Raw genomic sequence first — 7,313 nt, forward strand, 5'->3', positions numbered from 1 at the left:
AAATAAGGGAGAAGTGGAGCAGATCATTCCTTTATAAGATTAAAAAACCATCCTGGGGATTTTCTTTGAAACTTATGCCATGCGGTTCCTGAACTTCCTTTTCATCCCAATGGTTCCCAAACACTTTGTCCTTCACAAGACCGTCTTCCCCCCCTGGGGAAAACACAGCATTTCCACTGCTCAAGCATTACAGCTGGAAGGCACAGGACAGGAATTAAAGCACACTTCACTAAGTGAAACTGTTAACTGCATTTAGAGACTGAAATAATGCAGAAAGCCTAAAAGAATGAATGTCCTCTCCTTGCAGAAATGGATGGAGGTTTCAAGAACCAAAGCTCACCATCTGTCTCCCTTTCTGTCACTGAAGGAGCACGCCAGCTCCTTCATAGCATGCCTCTGATCCTCTCGTTTTCCAAGGCAAAAACCTAAGAATGACTCTCACAGGACTCATTAAGGCTGCTCCCCCCTCCAAGCAAAGAGTAAGCACAAGTAGAACTCTGCACAGTGCTCCCAGGAGATGCATGGGAAGACATGTACTGAGGCAGCCAACGCAGCTACTTTCACCTCTCTGGGAAACAGACTGAAAAAGCTGAGGCTGAAAGGACAAATGATGTTTTCAGTTTACTGCTTTAACTTCTCAGCTAAACAGCAAGGATGAGCTGTCCACAACTACGAGCAGTTTTGCTAGTAATTCACATGGCCACTCACTGGAATGAGGGACGCGCTGCTTAGTGACTTGTGTATAGAAGCAGGGAGCACACACATGTCATACAGCACAGGGGTTTAACAGCCAGTATCCTTACGGTGCTTTTTGAAAGCAGCCAGGACAGTCAGGTCACAAAGATCACAGCAGTCTTGACTGACTGATCTTCACTCACAGAGGGGTTCTTGAGATCTTTCCTGTTGCATTATAAAACGATGAGCATCAGAGCTCACACGTACACCTGCACAGTGGAAAGTACCCAACGTTCATTGAAGTCATCCAGGATGCACGCAGCATTCAGAGATTCCTGGTCCTTTTACATACCCACAAAGCACTGTGTACTTCGAAGACAAGGAAGTGGTGTACAGACACACACCTGTGATTGCTTGGCCCCACTGATGCTGTTAGCAGCCAGGTTTGATCAGAGGCTGAGCAGTCAAAAACTCTTTCAGAATCTTATCCACCATCCTCTCTTCAGCTCCCCTGCTGGAGCTGTTTTCACATCCGTGAAAATCTATTAAACTCTAATGTTTGCTTTTGTAACAAAGTCCTCCAAGACTGCAAACAGCCTTCCTTTTCTCTCCCTTTTTACTGTTTAATAACTTGTACAGAAATAGCCATGCTGCAGATCTGACAAAAGCCAACCCACCACAAACCGTGAAACAAACATGCACATAAAAACTTGGGGCAGGGGAGGAAACCCTCCAAAAATCCACAACCTATTTGAGACTTTATAAAGACTCCTCCCAGCCTCACCATGGGGTGTTTGGCCTCAGCCCACCCCCCACAGAAAATATTCTCTTTTTTCCCTTTGTGAGAATACTGACAAATGTGGGTGGCAGCCTGGGGCTCTTCTCCTGGCTCACAGCATTGCCCAAACACACACAGCCCGCCTCCATGCTAAAGTAAAACTGCAGCATTAAAATATTTCTGCGTGCTGCATCTGTTCTCACCACCCACAGTCTTGCTCCTGCCTTGCTGCTCTTGCCTACTGGCGTGAGTATTCCAGCTTTAGATAGAACTGTTTTAGGGATACAGGCCAAGAAGGTTAACGACAGTTAGCTTTTGTTGTTTGGGTTGAATATGGTTAAAATCTGTGCCCACACCCAGTATTAATAAACAGGCTCAGTTCGTGGCAGTGGACAGGTTCATTCCTGCAGAAGAGAACTGCCAAGTGAGTGCCAGCAACTACTCCAAGTCTGTGCAGCACCGCCTGCAGAAAGTGCTCTGTACTCTTCCTTACTGACGTTCTTGGGTTGGATGTCTTTGGGAAAGCTGCCTGTTTTCTGTGCTAGGATGACCGAAATCAAGCAGCTTTCGACTTCCAAATCCATCCACAGTCCAACTAAATCTTGACAATGAGAAGTCCCTGTTCTATAGCTCTACTACATGGACACTCAGCTGCTGGTCCAAACGTGGCACTCTGAAATTATGCAGGTTCTCAAGCAGCTCTACAATTACTGGAAAGTTAATTCCAGAACTGCTGCAGTGAATTGTTTTTAGCAGCTATTAACCTATGTAAATGTCCATCTGTTCTGATTCCTTTCCACTGCTGAGTGTCCAGTGTCTGTTTTGTGATTTGAAGGTGACTGAACGTTACAGTCAGCTGTGAACAGGAAAGGTAACGGGTCACTAAAGCACACAGAAAGTCAGCATCGTTTGTAAGGTGGAAATGAAAAACCATAGTCTTCATTCTGATAGTCCCTCTCACTACCAGCCTTTATTACTGCTGAAATGAGAAAATCAGACTAGAGGGAAAGTTGTAATTAATGGAGTGGAATTAATCCAGGTCACTCTATTACTCTGGCTTTGCACAAGGGTAACTCTACTCCAGTAACTTCAGCTGAGTTTTTCTGGCACAAACCCACTGTAAGCAAAAGCAAAATTTAGCCTCTCGTTTGTTCTCATTAGGCTCCTGGCCCTTAAGCATCAGACTGACTGGAAACAGTTTACAGCCTTCAAGTTAGAAAGGAGAAAAATCTGACTAACAAGAAAAACACAAGTGTGCCAAATAAATATGGTACTGTTTTATAGACTACAGGATCAAAAAGATGCAGAAACACTTGTCTTAAAAGAAAGGTGACAGGGCTTAGCAAGAAAGCACTCTTAATGGCTATAGCTGCTACTGAAACTGCTGCCTCTTGTCACTAATCTTGGGCAAACTGCTTTTTTTTTCTTTCCTCTTAAATGGAAACCATAATCCTGCTATGAAGCAGAGCAGCCACGAATTAAGAGTTTTGGTAGCTATTATAAAAGGTTAGATTTTATGACAGATAAGACAATATTTCTGAGGTTTCTTAAAGCATGACTGTGATGAGAATGACGATAAAAGCACCCCGTGTATCAGGGTGAGCACAGGAGACATTACATATTTTGCAGTCTAAAAGTAGCAGAAAGCTTGTTAGTTTTGAAGTGACTTGGAAACAAGCTGGCTCCATTTTGCAAAGGTTCCTCCCTGTGCTGCCAATCACAGCCTTAGACTCCTTTTCTAGGTCTCTGTCTCTTTATTAGAGCAAATAGGAAGCGACAGTAATGACACCCATGATGGATGCAGTATCTGCGATACAGTTTTCTCCCATTTCTCTCCAGGGATTGGGCTGATTAACAAATCTGAATTTGTGTTTGCAGTCACGGACTATTTATGGGGCTTGAGAACGTCAGCAGTCATGGAACTTCATACCATATATTTTTCATCACCCCTTTTTTTCCCAGAGCAAACAGCCTGTTCAGGAATGACCACGGTTTTGACTGTAATCATTCATCTAACTGCTTATTTGTGCCTATTTGTCCCAGACACATAGAAAGGCTTGGATTGGAAAGGACCTTAAAGATCATCTCGCTCCAAACCTCCTGCCATGGGCTGGGTTGGTCTCCACCCCTTAGTTCAGGCTGCCTATCCAACCTGGCCTTGAAGGCACCATTCGCCTCCAGAGATGAGGCAGAGATGTGGGACGTGCAGAGGCCAATCCTCACCTGCATCGGTTAGGGTCAGTTCAACTCTTGCACAGCAGCCAAATCACTGGTTCTAAGATACAGACTTGCTCTTAAAAAAGCTTGTCTTGCCACAAATCTTTAGTTCTGAATAAATAGAGAAGCTATTTAGAGCTAAAACTAGCATTTGCATAGCCCTGCAAAGACTTCAGCAGAAGCCGGTATCTGAGAATAGGAACAAAACGTAAAACATGTTTGAAAGAAGGATGGCCATTCTCAGAAATAACTCAGCAGAGAGCTAAAATAAACCACACCCCATGGCAATGGTTAGCTAAAATATTCTATCCTATCTTTTATTAACTGTAACAAGAACAGACTAAGAACTGCTGACAATACACACATTTTACAGAGAAAACGGGTACCATGAGACATAAAGGACAGTGACGCTGCAGGCCAGGACAGCACTTGTGCTGTTCCTGAGGATCACAGCTCACATGGTTCTGTTTTAGTAAGGCTATAAGTCACTGCATCTCTCAAATCTCTCTCTGCTGGACTGCGTTTCTATGGAGGATTCTTTGTTTGCACCTGGATGTGTTTAAGAGCCGTCTGGATGTGGTGCTCAGGGATATGATTTAGTGGAGGGTTTTTAGAGTTAGGGTACTGGTTAGGCTGCGGTTGGACTTGATGGTCTTCAAGGTCTTTTCCAACCTGGGTCATTCTATGATTTTCTGGAGAAGCGTGTTTGTCCCAACTGAACTTCACATTCATTTAGTCCACTTCCCCGTTCCTATCCAAGGAAGGAACCATCGAGTGTCTTTAACTGTTCTACCCCAGTGCAGCACCCAGGGCGCACTCCCAGGTGGCTTATTTCACTGGTAACCTTACACCTGCTGAAGATCTTGTTGATACGGCAGCATTCCCTGTATTTCCTTTTTCTGGAAGAACTGGCAGAGTGAAACTAACATAAACAAACTCTTGCACCGAGACACCGGCAGACTGGCTTAGCCTGTAATTTGTTTTCTTGCACTGTTCCTCCAGGATGACTGCATAGCTATTTGCAATACCATAAAAAGGTACAAGAGACCAAGCCCTGCCCTTCTCGGTCAGTCATCACCCAGTAATTTGTGGTGGCAACTATCCTAGTATAGTAGGAGGGATGCAACGGCACCATGCTTAGGTGTTTCATGTGTGCCAATAAAATGGAGCAAGCATAATGTTATCTGGAGCAGGAATAAGAACGGTCACTGTCAGGGCTCAGCTCCAGCAAGTCTTCCAGCTCATTAATCACGTGCTCCCAACCCCACTGTAAAGACAGGTTCTTCCCCCAGTTATTCTGCATTTAAATGCGGCCTTGTCTGTAGGTAATGTACAACCTGGGACTGTTCTACATGACGGAGATTTAGATACTACAAGGAAATTGTGCTTCTAAGACGTTTTCTTCTGCAAAACCATTAGCATGATTAGCATAAAACCCGTATGAGACCCCGCATAAAATCCAAAGCAAACATGTAGGGCAAATGAAATCAGTGCAGTAATACCACGGCTTACGTTTGCCCAGAAGGATTTCATTTTCTGCACCCTGAGCTGATGGGGCCGGCCCAGAGCAGGGCCATTGGGATGCTCAGGGGGCTGGAGCACCTCCCGGGTAAAGACAGGCTGAGGATGCTGGGCTTGTTCAGCCTAGAGAAGAGGTTCTGGGGAGTACCAATACTGATTTGCATACCTTTTAAGGCCTAAATCAGATGCTAAACACTACTGAAGTGCTGAAGATCTAAGACAACATCCCAAAAGTAGTTACTACCATTCATATGACTGAGAACAACTATTCTGCCAGGCAGGTGCTCAGTTGTTTTTCTTATTCTTCTTAAAAAGGGGAAAGAAGTACAAACCTTACTGTGAACACAGTGCTCCACTTCTGTCTTTGCTTCCAAACAAAGTGAACTTTATTTCCCCGGGCAGTTGATCTATCAAGCTTCATAGGTTCTTAATCGCACGTTAAACAGATGCTCTGTGATGCACTCTGCCTGGTGAAGCAGAACACCTACCCACTGTGGAATGTTCTCACTATATAGAAAGTGCTGTGCTAAGTAACCCGCTGGTTATTACCTCTGCAAACAGCAAGAAGCTGCTCCCTAATGCCAAGGGAAAAGATAGAAAGGGAAGAGCTACGTGACTATATAACAGAGAACCAGCAGAAAGCCATTAAGCCCCCTCACAGAGCTCCTGAAGCAGAAAGCTCGCTCAAAAGATGCAACAAAAGAAAGCACATGGAAGCCCCCGTTTGTCCTGAGCACACCTTGCACACTAACGTGTCACCCCGCTGACACACTGACTGAGCTTATGATCTCCAAGTGAAACACGGCCCTTCTATTCACATTTCTGTACCATCAGAAATGCCGATGATTTGTGTTACTTCTTAATTTCTGCCTCAAGCTTCTTCATTTATACTCTAAGCCGATGCAAGTTTTCCTTCCAGCAGGCTGTAGGCCACATTGTTCTGTATTAGAAGAGCATGACGAGTTTTATATGTTTTTATTCCAGTTACTGCAGAATATTAAGAAGGGTGAGAGCAAGAGGGCAAAATTCTCCCACCCAAATCTAAGCTGTCAGAATGGAGGGAAAAAAAAGGAGGAGGGGGGACTCTGTGATAATACTGTATGACTCAGAGGCTTTGCAAACCACCTTCAGAAATACGGCTGGGCAGGATGAAGGCTCCCTTCTCTTTCTCTGCTCCATTTACACATTCCCAGGACTTGCTGCAACAGGAAACACCAACATTTTCCTCCAAATCTTCAGGGAAAAAGTTTCATGTTTTTGCAGCTGTGCTGGTCAGAATGCCGCTCCCAGCAGCCCCTCAGCTCCCTCCTTAAACGTCCTCCCACTGCTCAGATTTCTTTTAAAATGATGGTGGAATCCTCACACAGGTTCCCAGCAGCACACACACACTGTTGTGATCCAGCAACAGGTAGCTCAGCTCCACCGCACCATGCTCCACTCCTCAACAGAACAGGGGGGAAATAGGATGGAGGAAAAGGAATCTCACAGGTTGAGGTAAGGACAGGGAGGTCAATCACCAGTTACTGTCACCGTCAAAACACTCAGCATAGACTGATTGCTGTAATTTATTACCGGCTGGTAACAAATCAGAGCAGTGAGAGCTAAAGCAAATGCAAACACCTTCCCCACATCCCCAGAGCATAGACAGCACTGCTCAGGCTCAGCTCAGGCCACCAGCACCACCCTTCTAGTCCTGGGTGGATCTGGCTCTGAGCTGAGCTGGGGCAGCTGCTGGAGACCACCAGAGGTCACTGCTGCAGCTGCCATCAAACCCTCGTCATGCAGACCCGACATACAGACACAGCCCCATCTTTAAAAAGACACAACTTTGCTGTCTTGCAGTTGACAGAGCAGCTGCTATACAGCATTGCCAGAAGGAATCCAATGCAGCTCAGTGACTACAGCAAAAGACTGAACTTTTTTTTTTTTCCTATTTCTTTGCCTGTTTCAGGATCTGTAAGTTGCTGCAGTGCACGTGATCTGTCCAAAGCTGCAGATGGGAACAAAGGCTTTTTAATTTCCAGGTTGCTCACCTGGTGCAATCTACATTAGGAACTTTTAGAAGTTCCTCCGCAAAGCTGAGAGCATCACAGCAAATCTTCATCTCAACACCTACATAAAA

This window comes from Coturnix japonica, chromosome 32 (genome assembly GCF_054131305.1).
Source record: "Coturnix japonica strain WE chromosome 32, WE-NBRP24, whole genome shotgun sequence".
Lineage (NCBI taxonomy): Eukaryota > Metazoa > Chordata > Aves > Galliformes > Phasianidae > Coturnix > Coturnix japonica.